This window comes from Callithrix jacchus, chromosome 14 (genome assembly GCF_049354715.1).
Source record: "Callithrix jacchus isolate 240 chromosome 14, calJac240_pri, whole genome shotgun sequence".
In the NCBI taxonomy this organism is placed as follows: Eukaryota; Metazoa; Chordata; class Mammalia; order Primates; family Cebidae; genus Callithrix; species Callithrix jacchus.
The window spans coordinates 42,418,267-42,441,012 of record NC_133515.1 but is presented as its reverse complement, the minus strand read 5'-3'; the positions used below and the strand labels follow the sequence as shown (position 1 = coordinate 42,441,012).

Below are 22,746 nucleotides of genomic sequence, written 5' to 3'. Positions count from 1 at the left end.
GTGTAGGCTGAGGGAAGGCAAACTATCACATGGAATAAAAATTACCCTGTGTCAAGGAACAACCAGAGTTGTACAGCTTTTAAATGTGAAAACCGATTTTATTCAGGACTCTGGTGAGAGGTGAAGCGAGACCTCAGTATAGAACTGGGCTTAGTTCTGAGTGCAGGGTGGGCACATGGGACTGTATAGGCTGGGAGCAGGGTGGGACCCATGGATGAAGAATTACTACAAGGGCATATCAGGGGTGAGTGGGTGTCCTGGCTAAACCCACTAACCACTCTTGCTGAAGAAAGTCCTGGCAATCAGACATCACTGGGAAATTGTAGGGGATAAAGAATCAGATCAGATGGATATTGAGGGTAAGAAGATCTTGACAAACTGGCTTAGGAGGGTTTTTGGTAAAACTGGTTTTTATAAGAAAGTCTGCAAATAGGGCTAAGAGAAAGCTCAGGGACCTGACTGAGGTTTGGTCAGGCAGAGGCACTTTGTCATCTGTCACACTGTCACTGTCACCTGGCTTTCCTTTAGTCCCCAACCTTTTTTTTTTTTTTTTTCTGGAGTGGTTTTGGGAGACCAGAGGAGCAGGGAGTTAGGGAGAGTAGTCAGACAGGGCCAGAGAAAGTAAGGAAGTGTGTGTAGGGAAAATCCTTAAATCCTCTAATTAATTTAATTTATTTATTTGAGACAAGGTCTCACTCTGTTGCCCAGGCTGAAGTGCAGTGGTGTGATCCCGGCTCACTGCAGCCTCGACCTCAGGGCTCAAACAATCTTGCCACCTCAGCCTTCTGAGTAGCTGGGACTTATAGATGTGTACTTCCATGCCTGGCTAATTTTTGGATTTTTTGTAGAGATGAGGTTTCACCACATTGCCCAGGCTTGGTCTCGAACTCCTAAGCGATCCATCCACCTTGGCCTCTCAAAGTGCTGGGATTACAGGTGTGAGCCACGGTGCCTGGCCTAAATTCTCCAATTTTAAATGCTTCCCTGCTCACTGTTCCAGATTTGGGCTACTGATAAATCAGCCATTTCTCCCCATGGAAAGGTAGCCAATAGTAAGCAACAAGAGTGAGGGGCCTTTATATTGAAATAGAGGATAAGAGAAGATAGATGTTATGTTAGTTCCAGAGTGGTTTAAGAACTGTGAGTCTGTAAGCAAAGCAAAGCAAGGCTCCTAGAGGCTGAGAAACAATGTCTTTCCTGGGAAGTGTCTGTGTTCTGAGCCTTAAGCTGGGAACATCTCTAAAGATGTTTGCCATGAAGGTTTTCATCACTAGGCAGGTGTGTTTTGGAGGCTCTATCAAACAGATCCTGTGTTTATTAGAAAGCCGTGGTTCATAAAGCCCCATGCTAATCCTGTAGGTAGCAGAGTGGCCCTGGCCTGACCCATGACTGACAGACGAGTGTGCTGGCCTCCCTCCAGGCAGGAGACTCTCTCCTGCCCACTACTGGGTGAATATCCAAATTTCAAGGGAGCTTCTGGGTTATAAGTTTACCAGACTAGGTTCTGAGGTAGAGTTAAGCAAAACCAAACCAAACGGAATAAAGAAATAGAAAGGAAAACAGGTGTTATAAAAGCTGGAAAATACTCTTCAGGACATTATCCAGGAAAATTTCCCCCACCTAGCAAGACAGGCCAACACTCAATTGCAGGAAATACAGAGAACACCACAAAGATATTCTGCAAGAAGAGCAACCCCAAGGCACATGATTGTCAGATTCAAAAAAGTTGAAATAAAGGAGAAAATACTAAGGGCAGCCAGGGAGAAAGGTCGGGTCACCCACAAAGGGAAGCCCATCAGACTCACAGCAGATCTCTCGGCAGAAACTCTACAAGCCAGAAGAGAGTGGGGGCCAATATTCAACATCCTTAAAGAAAAGAACTTTCAACCCAGAATTTCATATCCAGCCAAACTGAGCTTCAGAAGTGAAGAAAAAATAAAATCCTTTGTGAACAAGCAAGTACTCAGAGATTTTGTCACCACCAGGCCTGCTTTACAAGAGCTCCTGAAAGAGGCACTACACATAGAAAGGAACAACCAGTACCAGCCATTCCAAAATCACACTGAATGCTAAAGAGCATCAACATAATGAAGAATCTACAACAACTGACAGGCAAAACAGCCACTTAGCATCAAAATGGCAGTATCAAATTCACACATAACAATATTAACCCTAAATGTAAATGGCCTAAATGCACCAATCAAAAGATACAGACTGGCAAATTGGATAAAAAGCCAAAATCCATCAGCGTGCTGTATCCAGGAAACCCATCTCACATGCAAGGATACACAAAGGCTCAAAATAAAGGGATGGAGGAAGATTTACCAAGCAAATGGAGAGCAAAAGAAAGCAGGAGTTGCAATTCTCATCTCTGATAAAATAGACTTTAAAGCAACAAAGATCAAAAGAGACAAAGAAGGCCATTACATAATGGTAAAAGGATCGATACAACAAGAAGAGCTAACAATCCTAAACATATATGGACCCAATACAGGAGCACCCAGATACATAAGGCAAGTTCTTAACAACTTACAAAGAGACTTAGACTCCCACACAATAATAGTGGGAGACTTTAACACTCCACTGTCAATACTAGACAGATCAACCAGACAGAAAATCAACAAGGATATCCAGGGCTTGAACTCAGACCTGGAGCAAGCAAACCTGATAGACATTTACAGAACTCTCCACCCCAAATCCACAGAATATACATTCTTCTCAGCACCACATCACACCTACTCTAAAACTGACCACATAATTGGAAGTAAAGCACTGCTCAGCAAATGCAAAACAACTAAATCATAACAAACAGTCTCTCAGACCATAGTGCAATCAAGTTAGAACTCAGAATTCAGAAACCAACCCAGAACCGCACAGCTTCATGGAAACTGAACAACTGGCTCTTGAATGTTGACTGGATAAACAACGAAATGAAAGCAGAAATAAAGAAGTTCTTCGAAACCAATGAGAACGAAGACACAACATGCCAGAATCTCTGGGACACATTTAAAGCAGTCTCTAGAGGAAAGTATATAGCAATAAGTGCCCATATGAGAAGAATGGAGAGATCCAAAATTGACACCCTATCGTCAAAATTGAAAGAGCTAGAGGAACAAGATCAAAAAAACTCAAAACCCAGCAGAAGACAAGAAATAACTAAGATCAGAGCTGAACTGAAGGAGACTGAGAAACGAAAAACCCTCCAAAAAATCAATAAATCCAAGAGCTGGTTTTTTGAAAAGATCAACAAAATAGACAGACCACTAGCCAGATTGATTAAAAAGAAAAGAGAGAACAACCAAATAGATGCAATAAAAAATGATAAAGGGGAAATCACCACAGATTCCACAGAAATTCAAACCATCATCAGAGAATATTACAAACAACTCTATGCACATAAACTAGTAAACCTGGAAGAAATGGATAAATTCCTGGACTCCTGTGTCCTCCCAAGCCTAAACCAGGAGGAAGCTGAAACTATGAATAGACCAATAACAAGGTCAGAAGTTGAGGCAGCAATTAAGAGCCTACCACACAAAAAAAGCCCAGGTCCAGACAGGTTCACAGCCGAATTCTACCAGACACACAAAGAGGAGCTGGTACCATTTCTTCTGAAACTATTCCAAATAATCCAAAAAGAAGGAATCCTTCCCAAATCATTCTATGAGACCAATATCATCCTGATACCAAAACCCGGCAGAGACCCAACAAGAAAAGAAAACTTCAGGCCAATATCCATGATGAACATAGATGCAAAAATCTTCAATAAAATATTGGCAAGCCGATTGCAACAGCAAATCAAAAAACTTATTCATCATGATCAAGTAGGATTCATCCCAGGGATGCAAGGCTGGTTCAACATACGCAAGTCTATAAACGTAATTCACCACATAAACAGAACCAAAAACAAAAACCACATGATTATCTCAATTGATGCAGAGAAGGCATCTGACAAAATTCAGCAGCCCTTTATGCTAAAAACCCTCAATAAACTCAGTATTGATGGAACGTATCTCAAAGTAATAAAAGCTATTTATGACAAACCAACAGCCAATATCATACTGAATGGGCAAAAACTGGAAGCATTCCCTTTGAAATCCGGCACTAGACAAGGATGCCCTCTGTCATCACTCCTATTCAATATAGTACTGGAAGTTCTAGCCACAGCAATCAGGCAAGAAAAAGAAATAAAGGGTATTCAAATAGGAAAGGTGGAAGCCAAAGTGTCTCTATTTGCAGACAACATGATAGTATACCTAGAAGACCCCATCGCCTCAGCCCAAAAACTCCTGAAACTGAGAAGCAACTTCAGCAAAGTCTCAGGATATAAAATCAATGTGCAAAAATCACAAGCCTTCCTCTACACCAATAACAGACTTAAAGAGAGCCAAATCAATAACGAACTGCCATTCACAATTGCTACAAAAAGAATAAAATACCTTGGAATACAACTCACAAGGAACGAAAGGGACCTCTTCAAGGAAAACTACAAACCACTGCTCAACGAAATCAGAGAGGACACAAACAGATGGAGAAACATTCCATGTTCATGGTTAGGAAGAATTAATATCGTAAAAATGGCTATACTTCCCAAAGTAATTTACAGAATCAATGCTATACCCACCCATCAAGCTACCATTGACTTTCTTCACAGAACTGGAAAAAACCACCATGAACTTCATATGGAACCAAAAGAGAGCCCGCATAGCCAAGTCAATTCTAAGCAAAAAGAACACAGCGGGCGGCATCACACTACCGGATTTCAAACTATACTACAAGGCTACAGTAATCAAAACAGCATGGTACTGGTACCAAAACTGAGATATAGACCAATGGAACAGAACAGAGGCATCAGAGGCAACACAACATAGCTACAACCATACAATCTTTGATAAACCCGACAAAAACAAGCAATGGGGAAAGGATTCCCTGTTCAACAAATGGTGCTGGGAAAACTGGCTAGCCATGTGCAGAAAGCAGAAACTGGACCCCTTCCTGACACCTTACACCAAAATTAACTCCAGATAAATTAAAGACTTAAACATAAGACCTGGCACCATAAAAACCCTAGAAGGAAATCTAGGCAAAACCATCCAGGACATAGGAGTAGGCAAGGACTTCATGAACAAAACACCAAAAGCATTGGCAACAAAAGCCAAAATAGACAAATGGGACCTAATCAAACTCCACAGCTTCTGCACAGCAAAAGAAACAGTCTCTAGTGTGAATCGGCAACCAACAGAATGGGAAAAAATTTTTGCAGTTTACCCATCTGACAAAATGCTGATATCCAGAATTTACAAAGAACTCAAACAGATTTACAGGAAAAAAACAAAACAAGCCCATTCAAAATTGGGCAAAGGATATGAACAGACACTTTACGAAAGAAGACATATATGAGGCCAACAATCATATGAAAAAATGCTCATCGTCACTGGTCATCAGAGAGATGCAAATCAAAACCACATTGAGATACCATTTCACGCCAGTTAGAATGGCGATCATTAAAAAACCTGGAGACAACAGATGCTGGAGAGGATGTGGAGAAAAAGGAACACTTTTACACTGTTGGTGGGAGTGTAAATTAGTCCAACCATTGTGGAAGACAGTGTGGCAATTCCTCAAGGCCTTAGAAATAGAAATTCCATTTGACCCAGCAATCCCATTACTGGGTATATATCCAAAGGACTATAAATCGTTCTACTATAAGGACACATGCACATGAATGTTCATTGCAGCACTGTTTACAATAGCAAAGACCTGGAACCAACCCAAATGCCCATTGATGATAGACTGGATTGGGAAAATGTGGCACATATACACCATGGAATATTATGCAGCAATCAGAAATAATGAGTTCACGTCGTTTGTAGGGACATGGATGAATCTGGAGAACATCATTCTTAGCAAACTGACACAAGAACAGAAAATGAAACACTGCATATTCTCACTCATAGGCGGGTGATGAAAAATGAGAACACATGGACACAGAGAGAGGGAGTACTAAACACTGGGGTCTATTGGGGGCAAAAGGGGAGGGTCAGTGGGAGGGGGAGGTGGGGAGGGATAGCCTGGGGAGAAATGCCAAATGTGGGTGAAGGGGACAAAGCAAACAAAACACACTGCCATGTATGTACCTATGCAACTGTATTGCATGCTCTGCACATGTACCCCAAAACCTAAAATGCAATAAAAAATAAAAAATAAAATGTTTACATCTTTTAAAAAGGTCAATTTTCACCTTGTTGACCAGGATGGTCTCGATCTCTTGACCTCGTGATCCAGCCGCCTCGGCCTCCCAAAGTGCTCGGATTTCAGGCATGAGCCACCGCACACGGCCGGTAAATTTTTTTCTTTTTGAGACAGAGTTTCACCCTTGTTACCCTGGCTGCAGTGCAACGGCGCGATCTCGGCCTCGGCTCACCGCAGCCTCCGCCTCCTGGGTTCAAGCAATTCTCCCGCCTCAGCCTCCCGAGTGGCTGGGACTACAGGCACGCGCCACCATGCCCAGCTAATTTTTGTATTTTTAGTAGAGACGGGGTTTCACCATGTTGACCAGGATGGTCTCGATTGCTTGACCTTGTGAACCACCCGCCTCGGCCTCCCAGAGTGCTGGGATTATAGGCGTGAGCCACCGCGCCCGGCCCCGTAAATTATTTTCAATGCTAATTGCTTCTTTATGTGATATTGTCAGGATGTATGTTGCTAAAGTAATTCTACTAGATTGTGGGTTCCACGAGAGCTAAGAGCAGGAACTGCATTGTTTACCTGGCTGAAACTTGAAGTAGATACTTCAAGTCGATACTTTCCTGCTCTTTCAACCAGGTAAACAATGCAGTTCCTGCTCTTAGCTCTCCTGGAACTCACTATCAAGTAGAATTACTTTAGCAACATACATCCTGACAATATCACATAAAGAAGCAATTAGCATTGAAAATAATTTACGGGGCCGGGCGCAGTGGCTCAAGCCTGTAATCCGAGCACTTTGGGAGGCCGAGGCGGCTGGATCACGAGGTCAGGAGATCCAGACCATCCTGGTCAACATGGTGAAACCCCGTCTCTACTAAAAATACAAAAATTAGCTGGGCATGGTGGCGCGCGCCTGTAGTCCCAGCTACTCCGAAGGCTGAGGCAGGAGAATTGCTTGAACCCAGGAGGCGGAGGTTGTGGTGAGCCGAGATCGTGCCATTGCACTCCAGCCTGGGTAACAAGAGTGAATCTCCGTCTCAAAAAAACAAACAAACAAACAAAAAAAACATGTCAATCTTCAGGTCACATGGTAACTCATGCCTGTTCCCAGCACTTGAGGAGGCAGAGGCGGGCAGATCACCTGACATTAGGAGTTTGAGTCCAGCCTGGCCTACATGGTGAAACCCTGTCTCTACTAAAAATACCAAGAAAAAAAAATTAGGCAGAACTGGTGCTGCACACCTATAATCACAACTACTCAGGAGGCTGATGCTGCAGAATCTCTTGACCCTGAGAGGTAGAGGTTGCAGTGAGCTGAGAATGTGCTTTTCACTGCAGCCTGGTGAGGAAGACTCCATCTCAAAAAAAAAAAAAAAAAAACCTTAATAGAAAAGTCAATATTTTAAGTTTTTTTTTTCCTTTCCTAATAAAAATGGGGGTCCAGGCCAGGAACAGTGGCTCACACCTGTAATCACAGCATTTTGGGAGGCTGAAGTCTGTAGATCATCTGAGGTCAGGAGTTTGAGACCAGCCTGACCTACGTGGAGAAACCCCATCTCTACTGAAAGACATAAAATTAGCTGGGTGTAGTGGGTGGTGCATGCCTGTAATCCCAGCTACTCAGGTGGCTCGGGCAGGAGAATCCCTTGAACCCAGGAGGCGGAGGTTGCGGTGAGGCGAGATTTGGTTATTGCACTCTAGATGGGGCAGAAAAGTGAAAATCCATCTCAAAAAAAAAAAGGGGCAGGGTTCCAACATATTGCCCAGGCTGGTCTCCAACTGCTGGGCTCAAGCAACCCTCCCAACACGCATGACCTAAAAATACCAATGTTGTTTTGAAAGCGTTTACAATGTGTTCAACTGTTTAAATTCATGTTCACTGTCAAAAATAACCACTATGGGGTATGTATTATTAAAATCTCCATGTGACTGATGGAAAAATGGAAATGTAGATGGACTAAGTATCTTACCAAGATCATAAAGCAGGTAACAGAGCCCAAATGCAAAACCAGGTCCGGCCTGACAACCACTACACTGGAGTGCTTACCAAAAACTGTTGCTAAACTGGCCAGGGGCGGTGGCTCATGCCTGCAATCCCAGCACTTTGGGAGGCCCAGGTGGGTAGATCCCCTGAGGTCAGGAGTTGAAGACTAGCCTAGCCAACATGGTGAAACCCCATCTCTACTAAAATACGAAAACTAGCCAGTGTGATGGCAGGTACCTGTAATCTCAGCTACTCACAAGGCTGAGGCAGGAGAATTGCTTGAACCTGGGAAGTGGCAGTTGCAGTGAGCCAAGATTGCACCACTGTACTCCAGCCTGGGCAACAGAGCAAGACTTTGTCTCAAAAAAAAAAAAAAAAAAAAAAAAAAAGAAGCCACTCATCATTGCCTGCCTGGATTACTACAACAAATTAATGTCCCTACTTTCCCTACTGCTATCTCAACTAATCCTCCACATGGCAGATGTTATCTTTCTAAAACATAAGCCTGGCTGGGTTGTTTTTGCTTAAAAGTCTTAATTTAGCATAGCACGATGGCCACACATCCCATGGCATTTAGAATCCTTATCAACCGACATCAATCTGTCTTTCCAACTGATCCGCATCCACAATGATCCTAAGTATGATTTACAAGGGCCTATATCATCCTCCTCCCTTCTGCCCACCCCTAACCTCTTGGATCCCATTTCTCCCACTCTGACCCTCATTACCGCCACTCCAGCCACACTGGCCTCTTTACCACTCCTCAAACATGCCTCACACAGTCATGCCTCAGGGACTTTGCACTGCTGTTCCCTCTGCCTTGGAACACTCCTCTCCAGACACCCAATGACTTGGTTCTGCTCAAATGACATCTTCATAAAGAGGCCTTCCTGATCACTCACTTCTTCCCTCACCCCTTTATCCTGTTTTGTTATTCTCTAAAGCACTTATCACCATATATATTCCACATATCTATTTGCTTATTTCTCTCCCCCACTAGAATGTAAAGTATATAAGGGCAAGGACTTTGTTCTTCAACTTAGGTTATATAATTATCTGTTGAACATGAACATATGAACTCCATGCTCTTTCACACTATCTTCTAGTCACACATGAGGCTGCCTCTCCATGGATTTAAGCCTGGTGCCTTTTGTACCTAATCACCAAAAGTGGGCTGTCCTGTTCTCATCCTGGTGAAATTATCTTCTCCACAGCTCCAATGTTGTCTCCAGTGAGGCCATCATCAATCTCTCCTCTATATTCTCGCTGTAATTAATTTATTCTTTTATTATAATGAATTTTTTGTCTATAATTAACCCACATCTTAAACCACATGCACTACATATTTTCCTAGATAACTGTGAGCTGCTATAATAAAAAACAAAGACTGCTAACACCTCTGTGTCCTCATGCTCTAGCAAGAAATCTAAAAGGATCTCCGTGTTTACTGCATCAATTTGTTTTGAGTCTCCACCAGTTCTAGAAGAGAGTGGAGAAAGTAGTATCCTCTTTTTATCAGTGAGCCTGGTGTCTGTGGGAAGGGTTTATAGCAGAGGTAGCCAAAACAGATTACGAACAATGTCCCGAGTCTGCTATGGAAGTGGGTACTGCAAGACTCAGCCAGCCAGCACAGCTCAGGTAGAAGACCAACATGGAGTCCAGTCTATCCATCTGACCACAATCAGTGTAACATGTGAACAACTAAGATTTAAAAGTGTGTTCTCATGTGTTCATAAGGATCTCCTAGCCCTCACAGAACAGATGAGGTGCTATATAAAAGTTTCACACAAAAGAGCCTGGAAGCAGTGAACAGGCCATCAGCTGTACCCTCATATCTTAAAAGGTGGTATTTCTGTGACAACAACTTATACAAATGAGAAAGCCAAATCTCTCAAGTTTTAAAGTTAAAGTATAGGGGAAGATCTGTGAACAAGGAAGATCTGTTAACATAATCAGAAACTAGTGTCTACATTAAGTGACTGACTGGGTTATAATTGGACATTTTATCTTCAAACCCACTGACCCAGTCTCTACCTCTCACCTTCCATTCCCTATCTTCCCCCCTCTGTCTCTATTCTGTCTCCACTACTCCATCACATATTTTTAAAAAGGAATATTTGCTGTCAGATTAATGTAATAGAGTGTACACTCCTCAAGCTAAATTTGGAAAAAGGCAAAATGAAGGCTTTTCCTGTGGGTGCCAGTGGCTTTCCAAAGACAAAAGTTTCTTCGGTCTTAAAATATGGTAAGTATCACATTCTTTCTGGCAGGTAGATGCCAGAAAAAGGCAACTGGATCCTTAAGATAAAGAGGCTATTAGGTTCTATTTTCAACAGAGTAAGGTAAATCTTAAAGCAGGAACAAGAAAGCACCAGCCTTTGGCTTACATTCTCCCCCATGAAGAATAAGAGGTGGTGGTAACCTTTCTCATCTGTCCTCAAAGTGGAAAAACAGCAGAAATATCTTAAATACATATGACAAAGGGGCAATTCCACTGGTGCACCCCTTCTTGTTTTGCTTCTTGGGGACTGTCCCATTCCTAATCATCTTACCCTGTTAGCACCATCTGACATTTTCATCACCTTAGCATTATTAAATACAACAGGTCTAAGGTTACAACTATAAAAAAAAATGCCAAAAAATTCCCAACTCCAATCACAATGCACATCGAAGTTCAGATAAGAAGTGTTGTGCTAGAGCAAGCATAGAAAGTCAATTCCAAGACAAAAGTATGCCAAATTGCAGGATATTTATTGCCAGTGGCCATAGAGGACTCACGTCTCTCCAACCTGTAGCCCCGAAAGGAGGGTGTCAAGAACTTTTATACCTGTAAAACCACCTCGGGAGCGAGGGTGAGGGGCAGGGGTGGGGGTGAGGGGCTTCAGACATTCCGAGAGCTGGTGGATTCTGTAAATCACCTCCTGGGCGGAGATGAGGGTGAGGGGCTCCAGACATTCCAGTGGATTCCTGGGCAAAGATGAGGGTGAGGGGCTCCGGATATTTCGAGAGTCGGGACTTGTGACATTCTGATTGTTACTTAAATGGTTCACAAAAGTCAAGATAAGCATTTGTTTACACATTGTCTGGGTAGGGTGGAAATCACAGACCTTAGTTACTTATTACAAGTTGCAGGGCCAAGATGGCGTGGGTTTGGACTGCTTCCCTGTCACATTAGGGGTTACTTAGAGCAGTTTCGACAGAAAGCCGAGGTATGGTTGAGGTATGCAGTCTTATGGGGCTTTTACCATGTCACAGAAGAACAAAAACTCACCATTATCTTTATTTTCTTTCAAAAACGCATTATCAGTATGTTTTAATTTAAAAATAGTCTCATCATCAGGTACTCAATGCCCAAGTAACTATAAAAATTTTTAAGTAAGGAATAGTTTCTGGCAAATCCTATAAAGCAAAACCATACAAGATGTGTATTATTTCATTTGCAGAGAAAGAATTAAAGAGTAATTAGGGGACTCAGAATATAAGCCAAGAAATTATGATAAACTTAATATGCCAATATCAGAATATGCAATTCTGATAAAAGAGCCATTTCTTCCAACACTGCTTCAACCAGGGAGTATCACTTGATTTTCAGTAAAACTACACCATAGTCAATAGATGTCTAAAACTGAAAGCAAATTCCATATGAATGAATGCATATTTAACTATAATTTATATAAACAGTTCCATTTAGTATTTTACAGTTCAAGGGCCAGCACCTGTGTAAAACAATTTAAGTAGAAGAGTAGAACAGAGTCAGAAGAACTTGGATTTGAATCGTAGATGGAAGGAATTCCAGGCACTGTTGAGAACTGATATTCTTGGGTGGGAGAAAAGCAGATACAGATAAATAAAGACAAAAGACAGAGAGGCTACATGAAAATCATTTTAACCATCGGAAAGTGTATCATTCAGTGGCATTACATTCCTAGTATTGTGTAACTATCACCATTGTCTATAGACAAAATGTTTTCATCATCCCCGACAAAAAGACTCTTAACCATTAAACCATAATTCCCTTTTCTCCCCACATCCTAGATCCTTTAGTCTGTCTTCTGTCTCTGTGAATTTGTCTATTCTAGGTACTTCATACAAGTGGAATCACATATGTGTCCTTCTGTGTCTGGTTTATTTCACTCAGCATGATTTTTAAGGCTCATCCATATTGTAGCATATATTCAATTTATTCTTTTTTTAGCTGAATAATATTCCATTGTGTGCATATACTATGTTTTGTGTATCCATTCACGTACTGATGGACACTTGGGCTGTTTCCACCTTTTGGCCATTTGACAAATGCTGCTGTGAATACTGATGTATACGTATTTGTTTAAATCCTTGCTTTCAGTTCTTTTAGAACTGAAGTTCTGAGTTTAAATGGAGAGTATCAGCATGAACTCAAGAGGTATCTTACATTACAAACAAACATATTTCCTAGCACTGTCCACAGAGAAAGACAGGAAACAATGAGCCTAGAAGCACTGAGCACCTCTAGCACTCAGACTGTAATCTCTAAATATCATTCCAACCAAAAAGGAATCAAAAGTTCCTTGGGAAAATGGCTGAGTTCACAGTGGGGCAGGAAATGTACAAGATAAGGCTAGAGTTTTTTTTCACATGAACAGCAAAAAAAGAGTGATCAAAGGTTACTAGGTTGTGTCAAAAGGACTTAGGAGACAATCTAAGAAGTTCCAACTCTCCAAAGACAGGGCCTCAATTTCTGCCTCACTTTAAAAAAAAGAGAGAAAGAACTAAATTTAGGTTTTAAGTTATCCTTTGTTGAGCCTGTTTTATATTCTGTAAAATTATGTATTAATTGTAACCATTTCTCCTCTGAGCTTAGCACAGAAAAAGCACTCAACAGAAGATGTTAGTACAAGTGCTACTTCATCAGCACAGGATTGTTCCGTGGATTAGATAAGCTAATACATGTAAAAGTACTTTTTTTTTTTTTTGAGATGGAGTCTTGCTCTGATGCCCAGGATGTTGTGCAGTGGCATGATCTTGGCTCACTGCAACCTCAGCTTCCCAGGCACAAGCAATTCTCTTACCTCAGCCTCACTAATAGATGGGATTACAGGTGTGTGCCACCACACACGGCTAATTTTTTTTGCATTTTTAACAGAGATGAAGTTCACCACATTGGCTGGTCTCGAAATCCTGACCTGAGGTGATCTATCTGCCTCAGCCTCCTAAAGTGCTGGGATTACAATAGTGAGCCACCACACCCAGCCAAAAGTACTTTTTAAATGGCAGACTGCTGTACAAATGTTAAATATGATTAGATGTTATTGCTTCCAAAAGCCATGGAACTGGTCAGAAGAAGGATCACTCCTTCACAGCAACATGCTAAATGGGGCAAACAGAATATATGAATCTTTGTATTGTATCAACACATACTGGAAAAGAAATCATAAACTTAGAGAATTGTCTTCTATCATGATGCTTACACATGTGTGAGCAACTGCTTAAAATAAGTGCTAAGACATATCAGATATTCCTTTCTTTCCTCAGGCCGCTGCTAGTATTAGCAAGTTTACTTCATTTTCAAAATATAGAATATGGAAGTTTATAGAATTTCTTAGGCACACGCACAGCCTACTGCCAAATATTTTAGTTCATTTCATGTCTTCAATTTCATTTTAGACAGTAATTAAAAACATGTAACTAAGGAAATCACTTGGTTCTCTTTTAACCTCACTACCCATTGAAGGAGGCCAGGCTTCACATTAGCACAAGATGATTACTGAATTATTACTGAATTACTATAAATTATTTTTATATCAGAATAAAGAACTTTTCTATTGAGGGCTCTACTTACCTCTGGTTTATAATAACGTTGAGTATATGTTAGATCAAGAATCAGTCCAAGTTCTTCATTTTGTTCTCAGATTTTGTTACAAAGAACCAAAGGGGAAAAGCATTCTTCTGGAGCAAGTTTCTTTTCAAAACTCTGTGAGAGAGAAAGAAATCAGAGCAAATATGTGCTTAAAATCCTGTATTACATTAGGCGTTTATTCAAGTCCTGTGATGCTAACATACAATGAGATTCAAAGGAAAGTTTCCATTCTCCTAAAATGGAGACTCTTTCTTCCAGAGTGATCACAAGGAAAAAAACTAAGCCCACTTCGATATTTATTTTTGTATTTGTTTTATGTTAAGTCTCCTAATCAGACTGTAAACTCCCAGATTTTAATCACCACTTTATCTCCAGCTCCAAGTGGAGTGCCTATCATATTTGGTGCTTATCAGTATTTCTTTTTTTTGAAACAGGGTGTTGCTGTGTCATCCAGGCTGGAGTGCAATGGCACAAATATGGCTCACTGTAGCCTCCACTTCTGGGACTCAAGCAATTCTCCCACCCCAGCCTCCCAAGTAGCTGGGACTACAGGCATGAACCACCACGCCTGGACTTTTTTTTTTTTTAAAGAGATAGGGTTGGCCAGATGCGGTGGCTCATGCCTGTAATCCCAGCACTTTCAGATGCTAAGGCAGGTCACGAGGTCAAGAGATTAAGACCATCCCGGCCAACATGGTGAAAACCTATCTCTACTAAAAAAAAAAAAATACAAAAAATTAGCCTTGTCTGGTGGCATGTGCCTGTAGTCCCAGTTACTCAGGAGGCTGAGGCAGGAGAATCACTTGAACCTGGGAGGTGGAAGTTGCAGTGAGCTGAGAGCGCACCACTGCACTCCAGCTCTGTCTCAAAAACAAAAACAAAAACAAAAAATGAGATACGGTTTTGTCATTTTGCCCAGGCTCATCTCAAACTCCTGAACTCAAGCAATCCTGTCTCAGCCTCACAAATAAATATTTCTTATATGTCTACATATAGGAAGGATGGACTTCATTGCTAAATATTCTTTAATGTATTTGGCTTATTTTTTAACTTTGTGCTCTGTTCCTTCAATCTGTCTGGCTGTTCAGGTGCCAGCAACATACTTTTTAAAAAATACCCTAGTTTTCAGAGCAATTTTAGGTTCACAGCAAAACTGAGTGAAAACAACAGTTCCCACATGTACCTTCCCTCCCCCACACCACCCAGACTCCCCACTATCCACATTCCATACCAGTGTGGTGCATTTGCTACAACTGAAGAACCAACTTTGACACATCATTATCACCAAAGTCTAGAGTTTAGGTATGCATGATTCATTCTGTGTTGTGCATTATGTGTACATATTATGTTATGCATATTTTGCCACAAAAAAGCGAAAGAACTTAGTTCAAGTTTTGATTCTCTTTTTCTGAGCTGCTTCATTATCTATAGAATTATTTATTAGTTGTAACCATCTATCCTCTGAGCTAGGGCAGAATAAGCACTCAAGAAGAGATATTAGTACTACTGCTACTTCATCAGCAGAGGATTGTTGTGAAATATGTTACCATATAGGAAACCCTTTTATGGGTTTTGATCTATCTATAATGACATGTTTCTACCCTTATAGTATCATACAAAATAGCTTCACCTCCCTGAAAACTCCCTGTACTTCCAACACCTTTTCTTTTTTTTTTGGAGACAGTGTCTCGCTCTGTGGCCCAGGCTGAAGTGCAGGGGCATGATCATGGCCCACTGCAGCCTTGACCTCCTAGGCAAAATCAATCCTCCCACCTCAGCCTCTTGAGCAGCAGAGACCACAAGCACACACCACCATGTCCAGTTAATTTTTGTATTTTTTGTAATCAGGGTTTCACCGTGTTGCCCAGGCTGGTCTAAAACTCCTAAACTCAAGCGTGGCCTCCCACCATGGCCTCCCAAAGTACTGGGATTACAAACATGATCCACCGGGCCTGGCCTGAAATGACTCACTTTTAAGCCCAGAAATGCAGAGAAGCTGATACAGCAGTTGAAAAAGGAAATCTGATCTATAAGTCACAAATTAAGTAAATTCCCAAAATGTTTCCAGTGGACTTCCCTGATACTAACCTCTGCTATGCTGGGGAAGTCTAAGAAGACACAGAATCCAGAAAACAATATTTGTCTTCACCTTCTCATTTTTTGTTTGTTTGTTTTTGTTTTGTTTGTTTCCTTCTTTACTTGGAACCTTCTCATCCTTTTTTATGGCTGTCAAAAGCTGTCCCCTCCTATTCCTTTCATAGTTCAAAAAAAAACACACACACAATCTTGAGATTTTCCACACTGAAACCCTAACGTTGATGATCCAGGGCATATTTTTTATTTTGACTATGGGAGGAAAAGAAGCCACTGACATTCAGTGGGTAGGGGTTACAAATTCTAGACAGCTTGCCAAATTCAGAACAGTCCTACAGATGTGTCCCACAACCTGAATGGCTTTTGAATGCCCTATTCAACATTAATATAGATAAAAAGCTGTTCATATTTAGCTTGGCCTTAGAACCTAACTCCATTTCACAAATAAACACAAATTTTTTTTTACAATTTTAATATATATTTAATTTGCCAGAATAATAATCACCTTATCAACAAAGTGAAGACTATACTTTGTTTTGTTTGGAAATCTATCACAGAAAGTGCTACCAGTAAGGCAATATCAGCCACCTAGATCAGTCTACATTTGTAGTTCTTGAACTGAAGGCACAGGCAACTATTACCCTATGTCTTATAATGCAGTCATGTCCAAACATTTATATATTGAAATACATATTACTTTACTTCAAATTACTTTTATTTTATTCTTTATATTATAGCTAGGGTGTGAATTGGTATTTTTCTTTGAAATATGGAAGCAGGCTGTATGTGCCTATGAACTTCATCTCAGGATAGAAAGGGATCATTACAAAGTATTTGCTATAAAAAGAGAATATGGAATGTGATAGAACTGAGAACAGTGTTCTGCATGGTGAATTTAGATGTCTGAAATTAATACTGAATTAACTTTTGCTTACCTACTGCAAAGGAACTTCAAAAGCAATGAAACGAGTCCCAGGCATCCGATGGCCAGTTGGGAGATAGTCTTCCACCTATTACATATATTTTTTGTTAGCCAAATTGTGCCTTGTCTCCTTGCACAGAATAAGACTTCTTGAAAATGAGAATCACAGCCCACATCACATGTCCTCTCTTCTCTCTGCTTTGCATTTCGCCACTCCACTTATTCAACCCCACCAAGTAACGACCTATACTGTCTTTCTCCCGTTTCCCATCATCAAAATGGAAACACAGCAACAAAACAGCACAAAGTGACTATCAAATAAGGCCTATATAAAAAAGAGATACCCAGAATTTCTATATCCCTGATAAAACTTAGCCGAGTACCAGATACTAAAGTGCCATTAACACAAACATATTCACTGAAATAATTCAAATTCTATTATTTCACTTCATGGTTTTAGTTTTCATACAACTGATGTCATCAAGTTCAATTACTATGAAACCTCAAGTTCATAGTTTAAGAGAAAACCTGCTAGGAGAAGGACTGTGAACTTCACTTAATAATGCTAAGAATTACAGTGAAAAGCAGAATGAGTCAGAATTAATGGCCATGAGCAGTGGCTCACGCCTCAAGGTGGGAAAACCACCCGAGGTTGGAAGTTCAAGACCAGCTTGAGCAACACAGAGAAACCCATCTCTACCAATAACAACAACAACAACAACTACAAAAATTAGCCAGGCATGGTGGCACATGCCTATAATCCCAGCTACTGAGGAGGCTGAGGCAGGAGAAACACCTGAACCTGGGAGGCAGAGGTTGCAGTGAGCCGAGATCACACCATTGCACTCCAGCCTGGGCAACAAGAGCAGAACTCCATCTCAAAAACAAAAAAAAAAAAAAAAAAAAAAAAAAATTAACTAGGGTTAATTCAGTATATAAGAAGCACAGAAAGTGAGGACAAGCAAGAGATGGGGCTGGAGAAGGAGAGAGGATCCCAGATCATGTGCAGCCTCATACTACAGACAAAAAGGAGTTCATTTTTACCCTTAAAAAATTTTTTTTTAAATTTTATTTATTGATTTTAAGACAGAGTCCCACTCTGTCGCCTGGCTGGAGTGCAGTGGCATAATCTCTGCTCACTACAACCTCCACCTCCTAGTTTAAGCCATTCTTGTGCCTCAGCATCCCAAGTAGCTAGGATTACAGGTGCCTGCCACCATGCTCAGCTAATTTTTAAATTTTTAGTAGAGGCAGGGTTTCTTCATGTTGGCTAAGCTGGTCTTGAACTCCTGACCTCAACTGATCAAGCCTACTTAAGCCTCCCAAAGTGTGGGGATTACAGGTGTGAGCCACCATGTCCAGCCCTTTTTTACTCTTAAAACAATGTTAAGAGCAGTGCTCATGAGCAATATTCCAATTCCAATTCTATTTCAATTTTTAGTAATTACCTGTTAAATAGATTTCTTCTTGGCCAGGTGCAGTGGCTCATGCCTGTATGCCCCGAATTTTAAGAGGCAGAGGCAGGTGAATTGCTTAAGACCAGTTAAAGAACAGCCTAGGCAACATGGCAAAACCCCACCTTTACAAAAAAAAAAAAATACAAAATATAAAAATTAGCTGGGCATGGTGGTGCACGCCTGTAGACTCAGCTAACCAGGAAGGCTGAGGTGGAAGGATCAAAAAAGTCTGGGAGGCTGAGTTGCAGTGAGCTATGATTTTGCCACTGCACTCTAGCTTTGGTGACACAGCAAGACCCTGTCTCAAAAAAAAAAAAAAAAAAAAAAAGATTTGTTATTGTTGTTAAGAACAGTTTGGGCAAGGTACAGTGACTCACACCTGTAATGTCAGCACTTTGGGAGGCCCACAGGGGTGGATCAGCCGAGGTCAGGAGTTCTAGACAGGCCTGACCCACATGGTGAAACACCATCTCCACTAAAAATACAAAAAAGTTAGCTGGGTGTGGTGGCGGACAACTATTATCCCATGAACTTGGGAGTCTGAGACAGGAAAATTGCTTGAACTGGGGAGGTGGAGCTTGGGGTGAGCAGAGATCAGGCCATTGCAATCCAGCCTGAGGGACAAGAGCAAAACTCTGTCTCAAAAAACAAACAAACAAAAACCACAATGGACCATAAGAAAACAAACAGGAGATGCAGTAATTAGAACCCAATTGAAACAGGTCAGGCAAGACCTGTATTAGGGGGCTGACAGAAGGTGACAGTCAAAAGATAGGACATAATATGTAGAGGATTTACTGAGGTATGAGATGGTGGAGGATGGTCTCAAGGAGTAAAAACAGTTCTCTGCACATACGTGCAAAGTCTCAAAATTAATCATTTCTACGTATAAAGGAACATCTCTCAAATGAGGCCTGTTAGGACCTAACAGCGTATGCCCTTTGTGATTTCTGAAAACAATACAAACGAACTTTCTATGTAAGATCTCAGGGCACTACTACAGCTGGGTTCCTAACCCAAATCATTATACTATCCGTGCCAAGTAACAAGGAATTGAGGAGGTTCTATTTTGGGAATTAAGGAGTGTCCCCAAAAGTAACAGTCCTGCCTTAAAGCAATTCTTCCGTATTTCACTGAAGAGCACTGGCCAGAACCTCGCTTTTACAAGAATAAGGAGAAATGACAGGACATCACAGACATTGCCCCTTTCAGCAGGTGGCGAAGAGGGTCAAAGCCTCAAAGCAAGGGGTGGACAAGCCAAGCTTGTGACAGCAAAAGTGAGACGCAGAGACCACAAAAGATGAAGCCCATACCCAGAAGCCATGAGCTGGAAAGGCCATGCCAAGGGCCCAAGACATATTACCTTTTGGGGATGTGGTTTCCGCTCTTCTTCTTGGACCAGGAGCGTCCAGGAAAGTCGCGTCCCTGACCCCAACCACAGCGAGGATGGTGCCATTGGCTCCTGTGGGTTCCAAAAGCCGCCCACCCAATGCCAAGCTGGCCAAAAGCGCCAGTCCGGCACCCTCAGTGCCAGGATAAGACCCCAGACCTAAAGAGACTTGGAAGCCACCCACGCAGAGCTCGGGCATCACACTATTAGCCATGTTAGTCCTGATGGCGTAACTGCGTAGACTTACTGAGAGGCTTGATTTGTACAGAAGACTTTGGTGGTTACAGCGCCCTCTTTAGCCAGAGGCCGGTTACCACAGGTGAATGAGGGCGTGTATGCACCCTTCAGAATTCAGTGTGGCACAGGGAAGTCCCTCTGTCCCTGCCCTGTACCTCCCCCGAGCACCCCTCCCAGTCCTGGTGTGTTCTAGATATTTACAAGTGCTTACACTCACATTTTGCACATTGTGTATAAATATTTACTTTCACACATATGTATGTCCTCTATTTTTATACTAAAGGAGCGACTAAACATATTCTACACTGTATCTCGAACACTGATTTTCCTAGTCAATTTATACATACTTACATTCTATTTTTTAGTGGTCATAGGGAATTTATTGGATTACGAGTAACGTAATTAAAAGTACCATAATGTATTCAGCCAGTTCAATGTTAATGGACCTTTTGTTGTTTTCAGGTTCTTTTGAAATCTTGTTACAGAAAATGCTGCAATGTGAACATCCTTATACACATATACAGCTATATCTAAATTCCTAGAAGTAGAATGTCTAGAATAGAAAACATACAAACTTAAAATTCTGAAAGATACTACCTAATTATCCTCCAAAAATAATGCACAAACATCCACTCCCATCACAGCTAAACTTTTACTGGGTTCTATCACATAGCAGGTATCATGCTAGAAGTGGAAAGAATGTAGTTAGGTTTTAGCAAATACCAAAAATAACCAAAAGTGGAGCTCAAGTCCAAGGTTTCCACACAGTCTCAAGCACAAAGATCTGTACCTGTTAGAAGAACGTTGAATTCTGCTACAAGTGGAACAGCAAAGAAACAGCATGCCCTATAGTAGCTCTGAAAACAGAATAGAATACTAAATTCCAGATTAAACTCTAAGTAATTAGGATTGCAGATTTTTAAAAGTAACTTTTACTTCTTTCTATTTTATGGATGTATCTTACATATATTTTTAGTAATCTTTGCAATCATTTTAGAATTTGGTGAACCAAGGATCAGAAAGGTCAGAGTTATTAAATAAATGAATATTAATAGAGCTAGGCCACTAGATTTATTAATACTTTTGAGACAATAATATTCCAATACATAAACATATACAATTCTGAAAATTTCCACATCATTAAAAATGTGTCAACATACATAAATTGCTAGCTGGTGAAAGAAAAAGATATGTTAGCCGCAAATAGCAAATTTGCAATTAGGAATATTCAGTTATTTGTTGTTGCTGTTGTTGTCATTGTTGACAGAGATCTTGCTTTGTCACCCAGGCTGGAGTGTAGTAGCACGATCTCAGCTCACTGCAACCTCTGCTTCCTGGGTTCAGATGATTCTCTTGCCTCAGTTTCTTGAGTAGCTGGGACTACAGGCCCAGGCCATCAGACTCGGCTAATTTTACTATTTTTAGTAGAGATGGGGTTTCACCAAGTTGGCCAGGCTGCTCTTGAACTCCTGACCTCAAGTGAACTGCCTGCCTTGGCTTCCCAAAGTTCTGGGATTACAGGCATGAGCCACCACACCCAGTCCACATTCAAATTTGACATTAAATTACACAATATTTTGGCCAGGCCCAGTGATCCCGGCCTGTAATCAAAGCACTTTGAGAGGCAGAGGTGGGTGCATCACTCGAGGTTAGGAGTTTCAGACCAGCCTGGCAAACACAGTGAAAACCCATCTCAAATAAAAATAAAACACTCAGCCCCAAAATTAGCCAGATGTGGTGGCTCACAGCTGTAGTCCAGGCTACTTGGGAGGCTGAGGCAGGAAAATGGCTTGGACGCAGGAGGCAGAGGTTGCAGTGAGCCAGGATCACACCAGTGACCTCCAGCCTGGGCGACAGAGGGAGACTCCATCTCAAGAAAAAAAAAAAAAAAAAAAAAAGATCAATTCGGGTATCTCTAATACCCTACCACCAAGGAAAAATATTATATCCATAGATTTCCTACCCCAAACCAGAAATCACCAGCAACTCAGCCCTAACTCATTTATCACAGTCATAAGAGAAGTTAGTGAGAAAAGCACTAACTAGGAAAACAAAAACCAAGGCAATCCAGGTCAACTTGAGCTGACTGCAGACATCTCTTTCTTTGCTTGAGCGCACAGCACAACTCACCACAGCGCCTTTTCCACACACCCCTTTTGATTTCCTCCACAAAACCTATCAGGTCAAGATAGTTCATGATGTCTCAAAAGAAATAACCATTATGAGAAAAATGTGCACTATGTCTTGCAATGTTGTATTCCTTAAAAATATGACAGGGAAAAAACATGTATAAAAACCGGGGCATTTAAAAGCAACCTACAGGTCGGGCATGGTGGCTCACGCCTATAATCCCAGCACTTTGGGAGGCTGAGGTGGGCAGATCACCTGAGGTCAGGAGCCAACATGGCAAAACCTTATCTCTACTAAAAATACAAAATTTAGTCAGGCATGGTGGCGGGCACCTGTAATCCCAGCTACTCAGAAGGCTGAGGCAGGAGAATCGCTTGAACCCAGGAGGTGCAGGTTTCAATGAGCCGAGATCCTGCCACTGCACTCCAGCCTGGGACACAAGCGTAAAATGCTGTCTCAAAAATAAATAAATAAATAAAAATAATAAAATAAAAGCAATCTACATTC

At 41.3% G+C, this 22,746-nt stretch overlaps 1 protein-coding gene across 12 annotated transcripts in view; it reads right to left on the bottom strand.

Annotated features, from left to right (window-relative positions):
• The window catches only part of LOC118147286 (uncharacterized), a 42,297-nt gene that overhangs the window by 10,964 nt on the left and 8,587 nt on the right, over positions 1–22,746 (bottom strand). For 4 of the 12 annotated variants that reach the window (XR_013526496.1, XR_013526494.1, XR_013526493.1 and 1 more), the window contains 3 exons: positions 19,846–20,966; positions 17,039–17,113; positions 13,992–14,123 (listed from right to left, as the gene is read on the bottom strand). The gene's annotated coding sequence lies outside the window, so the exon portion shown is untranslated. Of the gene's footprint in view, positions 1–11,444; positions 11,573–13,991; positions 14,124–16,097; positions 16,262–17,038; positions 17,114–19,845; positions 20,967–22,746 lie in introns of all 12 variants that reach the window. The other 8 variants (XR_013526495.1, XR_013526497.1, XR_013526500.1 and 5 more) reach the window with 7 other exon arrangements.